Source organism: Canis aureus, chromosome 27 (genome assembly GCF_053574225.1).
Source record: "Canis aureus isolate CA01 chromosome 27, VMU_Caureus_v.1.0, whole genome shotgun sequence".
In the NCBI taxonomy this organism is placed as follows: domain Eukaryota; kingdom Metazoa; phylum Chordata; class Mammalia; order Carnivora; family Canidae; genus Canis; species Canis aureus.
Genome location: NC_135637.1, coordinates 13466399 through 13483094, shown reverse-complemented (window position 1 = coordinate 13483094; position 16696 = coordinate 13466399). Strand labels below are relative to the sequence as shown.

The following is a 16696-nucleotide window of genomic DNA, read 5'->3' as shown; positions in this document are numbered from 1 at the left end:
CAACGTGGGACTCAATCCCAGGTCTCCAGGATCACGCCCTGGGCTGAAGGCGTCACCAAAACGCTTAATTGGTCCTATTTTAAGTAAGAGCTACACACTCAGGCCTACACACAGCTTGCCCAAACCTTCAGTGGTTTCCTATTTCCTGTGAACCAAAATAATAATTCAAGGTTGCTATGATTTGGTTCCATTTTACCTTTCTAGCCTTTTATCTCTTTACTTTCTATCCCCCGATAGTTTGTGAAATAAATATATTTCACAAACTCATTTTCCACATTCTCTCTTATAGTCTCGGCTCATAGGGTTCTATTGCTCTGGGGAGCCCAAACTCTACTTTTGGAACCCTACTCTTTAGCCTTCAAGCTGCAGATCAAAAGGCAATCCTCCATGAAATTTTCATGATGCCTATGGTTAGAAACTGTCACCCTATTTCTTACACTGCCTTATAAAGTTATTTATTTGCATGCTTGATCATTATACTCTCTTGGAGGGCAACCCCTGCTTAGTGTACATTATGGTGTACCTACTAACATAGCTCAAGCATTAGATGTGGGTTGAACTGAATGCTAAGGAGAGCATTTAGAACAAATTTGAAAGGATGGGATTTAATAAATAATATCATGTGTTGAGGACATAGGTTAATGGAGAATAAGATAAGAATAGTTATTTTTAATGAACAAAAGTAGCATAGGTGAGACTTTAGGAATTTTTTTTTTTTTTAAAGGAAAGACTTTTTTTTTTTTTTTTTAATTTTTATTTATTCATGATAGGCACACAGTGAGAGAGAGAGAGGCAGAGACACAGGCAGAGGGAGAAGCAGGCTCCATGCACCGGGAGCCCGATGTGGGACTCGATTCCGGATCTCCAGGATCGCGCCCTGGGCCAAAGGCAGGCGCCAAACCGCTGCGCCACCCAGGGATCCCGCCTTTAGGAATTTTAATTGCAGTTATGGTTTGCACTTTAGATAAGAAAGAACACATCGGAACAGTTGTCATAAATGCTGCCAACCCTGGAATGTGGATAAACAATATGGAGTTAACACGTTTGATTTTATATAGAGCCCAGCAAATTTTACATAGAGTATAATGGATTCCTGAGAGATTTGTGAAAACAGCTAGATAGATGGAGTTAATAAAAAAATACTTTGCTCTAATCATCCTTCTAAAAATCTTTTTTTTTTTTTTTTTTAAGATTTTATTTATTTATTCATGAGAGACACAGAATGAGAAACAGAGACATGGGCAGAAGGATGAGCAGGCTCCCTGTGGGGAGCCTGATGTGGGACTTGAGCCCAGGACTCTGGGATCACTTCCTGAGCCGAAGGCAGGTGCTCAAACACTGAGCCACCCAGGCGTCCCTCATTCTAAAAATCTTAATGTATTTGAATGGATTTTTGTTTAACTTAGTTCTATGGTTAGTGAACGTGAGCACTATTTTTTCAAGGTGTTATTTTTAAGTAAACTCTGTTCCCAATGTGGGGCTCAGACTCATAACCCCAAGATCAAGAGTTTTTTGTTCTACTGACTGAGCCAACCAGGTGCCCTGAACTTGACCACTGTTGTATTTATTTTGAACATTTCCATGTAGAGATTATTTTTTTCTGGGGTTTCAGTGAATTTTGTTCATTCTTCAGCTTTTTCTGAATGGCAGTGCCTTGAGGACTGGAACTGTCACAAAGTTTTTTTTATAGAATTTAGCATAATCAGTTACTGATTAGTATGATAAGGCTGTTAGTCATAATTTATTTAAAACATTATAAAGTACTTTAAACTTTTAAAATTAAAATATTGGAATTTAAGATTGGGGTGCCTGGCTGCCTCAGGCAGTATAGCATGACTCTTGATCTTGTGATTGTGCGTTTGAGCCCAAAATTGGGTCTAGAGATTATTTAAAAGTAAAATCTTTAGGGTGCCTGGGTGGCTCATTTGGTTGGGCACCTGACTCTTGGTTTCTGCTCACATCGTGATCTCTGGCTTGTAAGATCAAGCCCTGTGTTGCGCTCCCTGATTAGTGGGGAATCTGCTTCTTTCTCTCTCCCTCTGCTCTACCACCCCACTCCTGTGTTCTCTTTTTCTCTGTCTCTCTCAAAGAAATAAATCTTCAAAAAAGTAAAATCTTAAAAAAAAAGAATTTTAGAAAATTTGCAAGATATAAAAAAGAATGCAAAGAAGAAAATAAAATCACTTATATTACTACCACCTACAGATAAGTATAGTTCCTATTTTCATGTATTCCCCTCCAGAAATTTAAAAAAAAAAGATTTTATTTATTTATTTATTCATAAAGATTTTATTTATTTATTCATGAGACACACACAAGGAGAGAGAGAGATTGGCGCAGAGACACAGGCAGAGAGAGAAGCAGGCTTCACACAGGGACTTGATCCCGGGTCTCCAGGATCACACCCCGGGCTGAAGGCGGCACTAAACCACTGGGCCACTGGGGCTGCCCCCTCCAGAGATTTTTGTATATATGTACACTTACATACAAACATATTCTAGGGTTGGGATGCCTGGGTGGCTCAGCAGTTGAGTGTCTGTCTTTGACCCAGGGCGTGATCCCAGAGTTCCCGGATCGAGTCCCAAATTGGGCTTCCTGCATGGAGCCTGCTTCTCCCTCTGCCTATGTTTCTGTCTCTCTCTGGGTCTCTCATGAATAAATAAGGAAAATCTTAAAAAAGATTTTACACACAAAAAAAAACCCCAAACATATTCGAGGCAATTAGGATCATTGTATATACATTTTGTGTCTTGTCCTTTTCACTTAACATTGATACTACTTGGGGGTCATTTCTCCATTTTCAGTATTGTTGAGAATATACTTTTTAATACCTGCATAGATATTAAAGTCTGCATGGTATTTCATTATGTAGATGTTCAGTGATTTATTTACCCAATCCTCTATTTGGATAGTCAATTCTGTTAAAAAGCTTTAAAAATTAGAGAAATTGGGGGATCCCTGGGTGGCGCAGCGGTTTGGCGCCTGCCTTTGGCCCAGGGCGCCATCCTGGAGACCCGGGATCGAATCCCACATCGGGCTCCCGGTGCATGGAACCTGCTTCTCCCTCTGCCTGTGTCTCTGCCTCTCTCTCTCTCTCTCTCTGTGACTATCATAAATAAATAAATTAAAAAAAATATTAGAGAAATTGTTATAAATAGTGAGACTTTTTTTTTTAAAGATTTTATTTATTTATTCATGAGAGAGAGAGAGAGAGGCAGAGACACAGGCAGAGGGAAAAGCAGGCTCCATGCAGGGAACCTAACGTGAGACTTGATTCTGGGTCTCCAGGATCAGGCCCTGGGCCGAAGGCAGTGCTAAACTGCTGAGCCACCTGGGCTGCCCTAGTGAGACTTTTCTAAGTGGGCTATAACACACATATGTAACCTTCTAGGATTATTTACAGTAAGTCCGAATGAGCCTTTAGAACTATGCTCTAACTGTACATATTGATAACATTGTTCATTTTTATATGCCTAAAGTTTTCCTGTCGTATATAGAATACATAAATTATATGTGTAGTCTTTTACTTCCAGAGGTGCTTTAATTTATTTTGGGAAAGCAACGCATGGTTCAAGATTGCGGAGGTTCAAAACAAAATTCAGGGAAAGGTCTTCTTCCTAGCCCTGTCTCCCCAGCAGCAGCCGGCGTTACTGGCTGATCCATGCCCCCCAGAGGTATATGATGCACATATAAGTTGATGCACAGCAGATCCTTCTCTGACCTCAGCTTCTGCTACCTCTGCTTCTTCACTCCACAGCATCCACCTTGGCTATCTGGTGTTCATCATAGATCAGGCTGGCAGGTCCTAAAGGTTCCCTTTTTCAGGGCCTTTCTTGTCTCTCTGGACAAAGTGTGCTTCCATTAGGCAACAACAGTCCACACACGTGGTAGAGATGTTATTTTTGAAACTTTTAAAGTCTGAAATAATCAGAAACTTGACATTAGAAAACAAAAACAGCCATATCACCAAGGGCAGCTTTAGCTCTGTTAGCAGACCAGTGGGAAAGCTTTGAAATGACTAAAATAATGAATCCTTGTAGATGCATAGTTACATACTTAGCATAGTTCCAGAGACTACAGATAGATACTTCCAGTACAATGTCAAGGAGACAGAGGACTTTTAGTTAAAAGGTTCTCTGGTTGCAAGATTATGTGGTAATTCCACATAATTGGGGGGACTTATGGTGTTAACTAGAACAGTCCTCCCAAATTCTGACTCTACAGATTTATCTTTCTCTAGTTGTTCTGTTTGGTGCTAAAATGTCACTCTTCTGCTTCTGGAGTTAAACAGGCACTTAAATGATAAACACATGTTTTACACAGGACTAGGTTTTTAAAAAGTGTATAAATAATTGGGATGCCTGAGTGGCTCAGTGGTTGAGCATCTGCCTTTGACTCAGGTCATGATCTCGGGGTCCTGGGACCAAGTCCTGCATCAGGATCCCTATAGGGAGCCTGTGTCTCCCTCTGCCTATGTCTTTATCTCTCATGAATAAATAAATAAAATCTTTTTTTAAGTGTATAAAATGCTTATTTTACATGGCTCTTTTTTTGCCTGTTGTTTTTATTTATTTATTTTAGAGAGAGAAAATGAGCAGAGGGCGAGAGAGAGGAGCAGACTCCACACTGAGCAGGAGTCCCAACACAGAGCTTAATCCCAGGTCCTAGAGAGATCATGACCTGAGCAGTGGGCACTTAACTGACTGAGCCACCCAGGTGCCTCTGCCTGTTGTTTTTAAAATACATGCTAACATGTGGGGCCATACAGAATATGGTGCCCTTTGGGATTTACAGAAGGATAGTATACTGAGTCAGTGACATAAATAAACTGGAGCTGTAAAATGTAGGAATCTTCAGGGGATGTGTGTACATGTAGAGGGAATCTAGTAGTTAACCCTCTAGGTTTTAGTGTTGACACACCCAGCCAACTTTTAGCCCAGTTCTTCCACTTGCCAGAACTTCTGTATCTTGGTTATAAGATATTTAAACTTTTTTTTCATGAGTTAGATTTAATTATCACTATGTTTCATTTTCAGAAACTGATTGGTAAGAGAACCCCCCTACCCTGAATGCTCCCAAGTGAATGCTCTTGCAGTGGGCTTTTCCTCCCTCTTGCTCACCCACATTTCCTCACTTTTGGGGTTTGCCTCCTAGTTAAATTCTTATTCCTTTTCTCTGAGTTATTCTCCTGACTTTTTATCACCTTTCCTCTTTCAGTCACTCCATGTGTGTGACAAAAATGGCTGTCATCAGGCAATGAAGATTCTACTTACCAGTCACGTCACATCATCAGCATTCAGAATCCTACAGTTGGTGGGGCTGAAAGGATCTTTTTTTTTTTTTTTTGAAAGGATCTTAAAATCATTTAATCCAGCTTTTTTTTTTTTTTTTTTTTCAGAGGGCGCTGTGTTCCTTTTAGCCTGTTGTGGTCAATGCAAAGTGTTGAAGGCTCTTAAAAGTTCTTTGGAAAATAAATAGTTTGCATAGAGAGCAGTGCTACACAAAGTGGTCTGCATATCATGAACCTGTAAAGACAAGATAAGTACAGAAATTGAGAGTGAAGCATTTAGAAACTTCGTAACAGTTTGCCAAACTAATTTTATATCTATTGAACATAATAAGACCTGGTACTTGTGTTTTGTGTCTTTTTTTTTTTTTTACATTATTTTTGTAGTAACTTTTAAATTGTATTTTATAAAAGTGCTGTTCTGTAGTAGATTAGAAGAAAACAACAGCAACCTGGTTCTTTGCCACAGTTTGAGAAGCCCTGATACAGGGGATCTAACACGGTGTTTGGCACATAGTAGGCTCTCAAAAACAAATAGCTTCCTCATGTCTTAAAAATTTTCATGAATTTGGGGTAAGGATGCTAGCTAGATGTCTGAGTGGCAGGTGAATGAAATTTTATAGAAATAAAGGAATTAAAATTGGTAGTGCTGGTTTTGAAATAAAAGTAGAAATGTAATACATATTTGCATTGATTCTTGAAGCTACGTTATAATGTTTAATGTGCTACTGATACACTTAGCTCTGCAAAGTTGGAGGAATATAAACACTTTGGTAGCTAGCCATATCCATACATATTTGAATATATTATAGCAGTATTTACATTATATTTTTTTGGATAAGAAAAGGGAAAGATCTGTTGAAAAGCACTCAGGTTTTGTCAGTTTTCTCATGTCATGTAGCATTTGGAAAGTACATAATTGTAATATTACTTGGTATTCCCTTTGAAGTTCAGTTTTAGTGCCACCACAAACAGTGGCCCTTTCATTTTCTGTATCATTGGCTCTTCTTTGGAATTAGAGTAGCTTGTCCTGATTTTTTACTTATTTTTTAAATTTTTTTTTGTCTTAATTTTTAAATCAAATGTAGTTGAGCTTATATAGGATACAATAAATCTAGAGTATTAAAAGCTGTTAGCTGACTGTGGTGTTTACAGGTTTAAGGGACATATTTTTCATACTACTCAATATCTTGAAATGGCCACTCCCTGTTTTAGGATTAAGAAACTTCATTTACTGAGCCAAGTGACTCTCCTGAAATGTTGCTCCTTTAAAAATTCTTTTTACAACCCAAGAATCCTTAGAAATGAGGCTCTTTTGACTTACTAGATTTCATTTTGGCAAATTTAAAGAATTATTTGAAATGGAAACCTGAATGAATTGTTTTTATGTGTGATATTGTATACATCATGGGATAAATCTTTATCATCATGATGAAAAGGAACAATACATTTTATTTTTTAAAAATCCCATTTGGAACAACCCTAATCTGCTTATTTAGATATAGAATAAATATTTGCTCTGTAGGGCAGGATTCATTTGTTTTGAGCTTCGTTTTTATTTCTACAAGGCTCAAATTCTTTGTATATATATATATTTTAAACTCTGTACCCAATGTGGGCCTGGAACTTGCAACCCTGAGATCAAGAGTCATATACTATAGCGTGAGGCAGCCAGGCGCCCTAAGGCTTAAAGCTTTAACATCTGAGAAGTTTGAAACTGAATCAAGATTTGATATAACTAGCATATACCTTGGTGGAGAGCAAGTAGTTTTGTAGTGATGACTCAAAATAAGAGGTGATTCAAAATATTGCTCCTTGGTTTTAATAGGAGCATTTGGTTTACACAGCCAGGTTTTCCCCTCTTTCTGTCTCTTAGGAGCCAGGCTGAAGAACTTCAGAAAAAAGAACCAGTATTATTAATCCTGTTGAGTGCATATTACATTTTGGCAAATGCTACCTGATGAGATTAAAATTACCCTTCACATTTAAAAGTTATATTTTGTAATCACATTAGCCAGCAGGTGGATGGATCCTAGGGGGACAGGAAATGAAGATTCTTTTAGCCAACTTTCAGAGTTTAGAATTTATTTTGGGATTTTGCTTTGACGCATGAAAGGATCTAGTTGTAGTTTCTTAAAATAACTCCTGTTTATCTCTGTTTGCAGTCATTGTTGAAATCCAAGGAAGAGCCACATTTTGGAAGGTATGAAAGACAAATAAGAAACTGGCACTCTTAATGGCATGTTTTTCTGTGAGAGAGATGATGAAAACTAGGTAGTGTGTGAGTAGGTTAATAATTTGAGCCTTTTCTCTCAGGTAGCATGTTTAGAATTTAGGGAGATGGTACAGGTTCAATGAAATATCCATTAACTTGGAAAGGTACCTAGTAGGAATCCTTCCACTCCTTTATTGTAATAAAGCCATATGCTCCTTCTTGGAACTGCAGAGCTGTCAATATAGCATTGTTTTAACTTGGTAATGGTGGCTCTTACTCAGGGGGCTCTCTAGTCGGGTTCTTAGTTCTTATGAAATCCTTTTGCTTATTCTTATAGGGTTGTCATTCTGTTTTGGTGTGGGCTAAGGCAAGGACACTGCCTTAGCAGTGTATAACATGTAAAACAGTGTAACATGAAAACAGTGATGCTTCCATCCTTTTGGCGACTGAGTTCTGGTAGGAATTCTGAAGTTTTCTTCCCTGCACACAAGGTCTTATCATGAGCCTTGCATGTTTCTGCTGCCCAGTTTTTGAGGATCAATTAGAATTATGATCTGTGTGTTTAAAATTCAGATTCAGAGTTGAAACAAAAATGTTTTCCTTTGCTTCCTATATTTTCAAGTGCCTGAACAGAGCAGAGCAAATTTTTGTTATGTGTCTGTGTTGTAGCCAGATCCCTCTGTGAGAAGGACTCTGTATATTTGAGTAGAGATGTCCTAAAGTTCATCTCTGTCCTGGGTTGGGCCATGCACCTCCCTCCTTGTTGTCCCTCCCCATCCCTACTTTCTTCTCTATGCCTTAGAAATGTTTTTAATAGCCATGAAGGAGGCAAGGTGATGCTAATGTTTTAATGACTTTTATTTATTTATTTATTTATTTTTAAAAGATATTTTTTTTTCCCTTTTTAATTTTTATTTTATGATAGTCACACAGAGAGAGAGAGAGGCAGAGACACAGGCAGAGAGAGAAGCAGGCTCCATGCACCCGGAGCCCGACGTGGGATTCGATCCGGGGTCTCCAGGATCGCGCCCTGGGCGAAAGGCAGGCACCAAACCGCTGCGCCACCCAGGGATCCCATATTTATTTATTTTTAAAGACTATTTATTTATCATGAGAGAGACAGAGAGACAGAGAGAGAGAGAGAGAGAGGCAGAGACACAGGCAGAGGGAGAAGCAGGCTCCATGCAAGGAGCCCGATTTGGGACTCTATCCGGGATCCTGGGATCACGCCCTGAGTCAAAGGCAGACGCACAACCACTGAGCCACCCAGGCGTCCCAATGACTTTTTTTTTTTTTTTTTTAAAGATTTTTAAAATTTATTCATGAGAGTCACAGAGAGAAGGCAGAGAGATAGGTAGAGGGAGAAGCAGGCTCCTCTTAGGGAGCCTGATGTGGGACTAGATCCCAGGACTCCGGGATCACGCCCTGGGCGGAAGGCAGACACTCAACTGCTGAGCCACCCAGGCTATCCCCCCTATGACTTTTATTTTTTTTTATTTTTTTTTTTTTCCCCCTATGACTTTTAAAGCCAACTTCTTCAACTAGCCTTTATATCTGAGTGATTATAGCTAGTTTTTATCTGTCAGGATTTGAAATGTTAGTAAAAGAGACATGAAACTTTTTCTGAGGGATTCCTGGGTGGCTCAGGTCGTGATCCCAGGGTCCCAGGATCAAATCCTGCATTAGGCTCCCCCCAGGGAGCCTGCTTCTTCCTCTGCCTATGTCTTTGCCTTTCTTTCTGTGTCTCTCATTAATAAATAAATAAAATTAAAAAAAAAAAGAAACCTTTTCTGAGAAATCTCTAACTTCCTGTCCTGATAGGATTATCACTTCCTTCTTAGACTCTAAAATAAATTCACACACAGTCCAGTTTATCTAAAAATAAACCTTCAAACTAATGTTAATATTAAATATATTTTTAGATATGTAAAAGATGCAATTCTGTTTTTTTTTTTTTTTAAGATGCAGTTCTAGTCAGAAAATAATACTTCCTGTGCTTTTTCGTATCATAGCCCAGTTTCTTTACTCTGAAGGGGAAATGAAGTTCTGGTCTTCTGAGAAGGCAAAGAAAAATCCACAGTTTTGTGATAGAAGCAATTTGGTATCATAAGCTAGAGAAAGAGAGCTTTCTTCCTTCAAAAAGCTCTGCTTTTGGGGCACCTGGGTGGCTCAGTGTTTGAGCATCTACTTTCAGCTCAGGTCATGATCCCAGGGTCCTAGGATAAAGTCCCACATCAGGCTTCCTGCAGAGAGCCTGCTTCTCCTTCTGCCTATATCTCTGCCTCTGTGTCTCTCATGAATAAATAAATAAAATCTTTAACACAAACAAAACAAAAAACCTCTGCTTTTGAAGGATTTGCTATAAAAATTGAGCAGAGCTCTCGTGTGTTTGGCTGTCTCAATCAGGAGAGCATGTGACTCTTGATCTTGGGGTTGTGAATATGAGTCCCACATTGGGCATAGAGTTTACTTAAAAAAATAAATTGAGTGGGCACCTGGGTAGCACAGTTGATTAAGGGTCCGACTCTTGGTTTTTCTGCTCAGGTCATGATCTCAGGGTTATGAGATAGAGCCCTGTGTTGGGCTCCACACTCAGTGGAGAGTCTGCTTAAGATTCTCTCCCTCTCCCTTTGCCCATCCTGCTCATAGGTGCTCTCTTTCTCTCGAACATAAATCAATAAATTGAACAAAGCTGGGGCACCTGCCTTTGGCTCAGGTCATGATCTTGGGGACCTGGGATTGAGCCCCACATTGGGCTCCCTGCTCAGTGTGGAATCTGCTTGTCCGTCTCCCTATGCCCCTCCCCGTGCTTGTGCCCTCTCTCAAATAAATAAAAAGTCTTTAAAAAGGCGGGGGGAGGCCTGGTTGGCTCAGGTGGCTAAGTGTCTGTCTGCCTTTGCCTCAGAAAAGTGATACCAGGGTCCTGGGACTGAGCCCCATATTAGGTTCCTTGCTTATCAAGGAGCCTGCTTCTCCCTCTCCCTCTGCCCCTCCTGCTTGTTGCACATGCGTTCTCTTTAAAATATATAAAATCTTCAAAAAAAAAAAACCTTAAAAAAATAAACTGAGCAAAGCTTTTAGACCGCAGTAAGGAAAAGCAGAGCCCTTATGTAAAGGTACCTCATTTCATGAAGAAATAAAACATAGAAACAGATTGTCTGGATTAAATTGAAGAAGACAGGCCTCAAAGCATAGGCAGAAGGGACAGTGCAGCTACCTGGCTTGGAGTTATTGGTGATTAGTTTCTTATATATTGAATTGTACTCTTGGATACTAAAGAGAGACTTTGGCAGGTAGATTAAGTTTCTGTAGCAAGGAACCATCAAAGATTTTTGGTTCTTAGTGTTTGATTTCAAGATGTTAAATCTTCCCAAAGTGTGTATTTTTTCTCCCCTTTCTTTGCTTATTACCCATCCTGTTCAAATTTCACAACATAGTCCAAAAAGTACAACTTTGAATGTATTTTTTATAATTAATCTAAATGAATCTTGTATTGGGGAATTTTATAAACCTACCTCAAAGTAGTGGGGAAGAGAGGTATTCTTGCCCCAAATCATAGTCAGCTCAGAGATCTCTGATGCCCATTTACTCTCCTCTTTTCCTCAGTTTCTCAGTGTTATTCTTTCTACACGTTTGAATGGATGCAAGTAAATAGCAGAAAAAAATGAGGAAATAAAAAGACCAGCTTGCACACAGCCTTACCATAAGGTGTAGTTTCTGTGCGAATAGAAACTATATGTCTCTATACCATCTACAAACAAAAATAACATCCTCAGTAGTTTGACAAAGTAAAATCTGCCCAAAACATATTTATAAGCTTTTCCTTTTCTGTATAATCGAATATTCAGTGACAGTAATTCACTTGTCTAACATAATTTTTTGTTTTCTTGGATGTTTTTGTTCCAAGCCTCCTGTTCTCAGCTTTTCCATTACTTAGGAGGGCTATGAGGAATATGTTTATTTATTTCTTTTTTTTTTTTGAATTCTTTCTTTCTTTTTTTAAAAAATGTATTTGACAGAGAGATAAAGCCAGAGAGCACAAGCAGGGGGAATGACAGAAGGAGAGGGAGACGCAGACTCCTCATTGAGCAGGAAGCCCTACTCAGCACTTGATCCCAGTACCCCAGGATCATGACTGGAGCTGAAAGCAGACGCTTAACTGACTGAGCCACCCAGGCACCCCAATGAATAATATGTTTTAATAGTTGATTTCAACCCCTGGGTTAGCAAGGATTGTGCATACCCCGTGATCTTATTTTGGATTATTCTTTTTCCTTTTATTTTTTAAAAAATATTTATTTATTTATTTATTTATTTATTTATTTATTTATTTATTTGAGACACAGAGAGAGAGAGGCAGAGAAATAGGCAGAGGGAGAAGCAGGCTCCTAGTAGGGAGCCTGACGCTGAACTTGATCCCAGATCTTGGGATCACACCCTGAGCTGAAGGCAAATGTTCAACTACTGAGCCACCCAAGCATCCCTATTCTTTTTCCTTTTTCCATGTTTTTATTTTCAAGGGTTACCTAATGTAACCCAAACTAAACAGATGTCTTATGTTTATTGATATTATGTCTTATGTTATTTCCTGTCTCCAAGTCTTATTGAAACTGTGACATACGCCCTGATATATTTTAAGAGCTGGACATTCTGTAAAATAACAAAACAAAAAGCTTCTTAACGGGAAACATTCTCAATTTCTTCATAACTGCATGTGCATTTGTGAATGAGAGCTTCTCAGCCCTGTTACTACCTAGTGTGGTATGTGTGCTGAGTATTTGTCAGATTGAACCAAAGCACTAATATATGCAAGAGGAATGGGCATGACGGGTATGTACTTTATTTATTCACATTTCTGCAAGGTAACTACATATGGGTCATTCTGTGATTTCAAGACTAGGAAAGTCAGGAACACAAAGATTAGTGGCCAACATGCCTGGGATTAGAATTTCTGCCTCTTAAACACACTGACTGGTATTTTATCTGCTAAGTCATATTACTAAGTAGGTACATATGTCTTTGGTAATGGTATCCTTCTTGCACATTGGCACAATTTAAGTCAGGCAGTGTGGTGTAAAAACTATGTAAAAATATTGTTATGAGCTTTCATGATTTAGCTTTAATGGGGGAAAAAACCAACTAAACACATTAAATTAAAACCTTTCACTTCCACCCCCTTGCCTAGAAATTTGTTTATTAAAGAATGAGATTTGTTTTTATCTATCCAGCCACCACAAATTGTTTGTTTGTTTGTTTGTTTGTTTATTTCACCACAAATAGTTTATAGGCAGATCTAGAAATCTCCGGGATGCCTGGGTGGCTCAGCCAGGTTGAGCGTCTGTCTTTGGCTCAGGGTGAGATCTTGGGATCCAGGATTGAGTCCCACATCAGGCTCCTTACATGCTTTTTCCCTCTCCCTTAAGTCTTTGCCTCTCTCTCTCTCTTTCTCTCTCTCTCTCTCTCTCCCCCCCTTTCTGTGTCTCGAATGAATGAATGAACAAATAAATAAATAAGATCTTTTAAAAAAAAAAGATGTAGAAATCTCCATAGTGGTCTTTGGTGAGGTATTTAAATACTTCTCTTTCCCAAACTACTCACCTGTTTTTTTTTTTTTTTTAACTATTAAAAGATTATTTAAATTGGTTACCTAGAGAAGATCTTCATGGTGTTGTGAGCCATATACGGAGATAGCAGAAGGAGGGCCAGCTGTACACCCTTATCTGTGTCCTGGCAGACACTAAACAAACCCCACCCTGGTGTATTTGGTAAGAAGTGATAGAGTCAGAGCTTATTGATGAAGCCTGCCCTTCATGCACTGAGGATCCCTCTTACAGTAAACTTGTAATTACGCTGGACATGAGAGATTTGAATTCTTTGTAAACACTAATAAAGGGAGGCAGGACAGGTATGCATCTGCACAGAAAGCTAGGTACAGATCTTTTAGATCTGCAGGATACAGAAAATAAACACTTACCCAAGCTGAACTGATGGCTGGAATAGTAAATGAGGTGGCCGATTAATGAAGTTGATGATTTATGTTGCCATTCACACTCAATTGGATTTCTGACACAGAGTCGAGCTCCTTCTTAAGGAGACTAAAAGGCCTTGAATGTAGATCAAACCACAACTTAGTATTTGGTTCTAATAGTATTTGATTCTAATCGACTGAGCTAGCCATGTGAGCCAAAAGAATTGACCCAGCCCTCTCTCTTGAAAGGTCTTATAACCAGGAGAACAGAAGAGTGGTGTAATGTGTGGCCAAAAGTATTGGCAACCTGAATCAGAGCAGACTGTGTATGGAGAATACAAATTGAGAGTGTGTCTTGCTGGCAGCTTTTTTTTTTTTTTTTTTATTAATTTTTTTTTTATTTATTTATGATAGTCACACAGAGAGAGAGAGAGAGAGAGAGAGAGGCAGAGACACAGGCAGAGGGAGAAGCAGGCTCCATGCACCGGGAGCCCGATGTGGGATTCGATCCCGGGTCTCCAGGATCGCGCCCTGGGCCAAAGGCAGGCGCCAAACCGCTGCGCCACCCAGGGATCCCCTTGCTGGCAGCTTTAAGCTTTTAAAATTAAATTATTTTTTATTATAATGAAATAAAGTCTTACTCACTTGTGGGACACAGTAAAGGAGTTTGATGCCTTGGAAACCTAGAAAAATGAATTCATCCAAGAACACTAAAGCATAAAGCTGATTAGATAAAAATATACTGAGAAATTGGGGGGTACCTCTTTTACTTCATTGTCTTCATACCCTTAATAAAGGGTTTTCTTAATAAAGAAAAACAAAATAGGTACTTTAAAACTTCCAAGAAGCAAATTCTGGAATTTGCATTAGACTGCTTAGAAGCTTATGGATATATGACAGTATTGCTCCCCAAATCAGTAAAACCAAAACAAGAAATGTTACACAAAATAACATTTTTTTCTAATGACATAAGCTATTTCCTCAGAAATAATTATGACTTTCCTCCTTTTAGTATGTTGTGAGAATGGTGTGTTTATTTCGGGGTTTGAGTCTAATAAGACATTTATGTTTTTATTCTTTATTTTTTTAATAAGACATTTAATACCAAAAGAAAAAGTGCGGGATCCCTGGGTGGCGCAGCGGTTTGGCGCCTGCCTTTGGCCCAGGGCGCGATCCTGGAGACCTGGGATCGAATCCCACATGGGGCTCTCGGTGCATGGAGTCTGCTTCTCCCTCTGCCTATGTCTCTGCCTTTCTCTCTCTGTGACTATCATAAATAAATAAAAATTAAAAACAAAAAAAAAAAAAAGAAAAAGTGCTATTTTTGTTTCTATTAGCCTTTCCAAAAAAAAACATAAGATTTTTCAGAAATATAAAATTATTTGAGATATTACCAGCATATTCTATTGCTTTTCTAGAATTAGGTAGGCTCCCTTAATCAAATTGGTTTTTCTCCTTTACTCCCAGCCCTTACCAAAAATAAAATCCTCCTATACTTGCTCCTCCATTTTGTACTTCATAATGGTCCAGGCACTGTTTCCAGGAAAAGGTTAAAATTAAGAATAATGTATTTCCTGCTGACCACCGTGTTTGTACTGCCACAGCTGAATTCTGGACCAGTTTCTTTTGCCATCTGTTCCCAGCATGGATAAGTTGAGATTCATATAACAATGAGAGAGAGGCGAAGCTAGGTGTTTCATCTGACTTCTACTCCCAGAATCATGACTTACCTTTGCCAATTAGACTCTTCACTGGTGAATAATTTGACATGGAAATATCGTGGCAAATTTTTAAAATGTTGATCTTAGAGTATTTTCTGCTAGGTCTCTCTGTGTAATTTTTAAAAAAGTAGTAAGAATATTTCACTTTTTGTTTTGTAGCTTCTTTTATTCACCTACTGTTATATTTTAAGTATTTTTCCCCATGATATTCTACCCCCATCCCATTCAAAGGCAGTTTGTGTTTATTATACCTAACCTGGAAAATAAAGACCAAAAAAAAAAAAAAAAAAAAAGGATAAAAATCAACCATAATCTTCCATTGTTAAGATTTTGAATCTGTTCCACTTCTCTCCCCCTTCTATAAATATACAGTATACACACATGTATTTATATATAAAACATACATGTGCACGTGTAAAGACCAGGATTATATTCTTCCTAACATTTTAGTGCATATAAGTTTTAAGGTTTTTAAATATATTTTATTTATTTATTTTAAAAGATTCATTTATTTATTCCAGAGAGAGAGAGAATGTGAGTACACATGTGTGTATGAGTGAGGGGAGGGACGAGGGAGAGGGAGAGAGAAAATCCTCAAGCAGACTCTCTGCTGAGTGTGGAGCCTTATGCAGGGCTTGATCCCAGGACCCTGGGATCGTGACCTGAGCAGAAGGCAGGTGCTTAACTGACTGAGCCACCTAGGCTTCCCCCAAGCTTTAAGTTTTTGATCCATAGTTCTTTTTTTTTTTTTAAGATTTTATTTATTTATTCATAAGAGACATAGAGAGAGAGAGACATAGGCAGAGGCAGAAGCAGAAGCAGGCTCCCTGTAGGGAGCCCGACGCAGGACTTGATCCCAGGACCCTGGAATCATCACCCGAGCCAAAGGCAGATGCTCAACCACTGAGCCACCCAGGTGCCCCCATAGTTGTCTTTGATACAGCATTCAAGGAGTGAACCTGTTTCAAGGACATACTAGATTCTGCTTGGTAGCTTATTTTTCTCAACCATAAAATTGATCAGTTCCTTAACCATTGCTTTAGAGATTGCTTACAAAAATGGAAAGATGCCAGGGTCACTGAGACAAAATATATGATCCTCTTAAAGCATTGCCTTGTAGAACACTTGTGTTAATCTGGTTTATTTCTTTCTTTTTTTTAAATTTTTAATTTCTTAATGTCAAAGCAATCATAACTTTTCTCTGTGCTGCAGTGCTTTGAATGAATAAAAAACTGAAAAAAAAAAAAAGTTTTCCACTTGCAGTTAGATTGCTTGGTCTTTAAAACTTTCAGCTGAGTGAAGTAAGTCAGTCGGAGAAGGACAAACATTATATGTTCTCATTCATTTGGGGAATATAAATAATAGTGAAAGGGAAAATAAGGGAAGGGAGAAGAAATGTGTGGGAAATATCAGAAAGGGAGACAGAACATAAAGACTGCTAACTCTGGGAAACGAACTAGGGGTGGTAGAAGGGGAGGAGGGCGGGGGGTGGGAGTGAATGGGTG

At 38.8% G+C, this 16696-nt stretch overlaps 1 protein-coding gene and 1 long non-coding RNA gene across 8 annotated transcripts in view; one reads left to right on the top strand and one right to left on the bottom strand.

Annotated features, from left to right (window-relative positions):
- The window catches only part of HECTD4 (HECT domain E3 ubiquitin protein ligase 4), a 188764-nt gene that overhangs the window by 15815 nt on the left and 156253 nt on the right, over positions 1 to 16696 (top strand). The window lies entirely within an intron of this gene.
- On the bottom strand, positions 5382 to 16478 carry LOC144299488 (uncharacterized). Its single transcript, XR_013366192.1, has 3 exons — positions 16246 to 16478; positions 13477 to 13606; positions 5382 to 5525 (listed from the first exon to the last, which is right to left on the bottom strand). It is a non-coding gene; the product is annotated as an uncharacterized LOC144299488 (long non-coding RNA).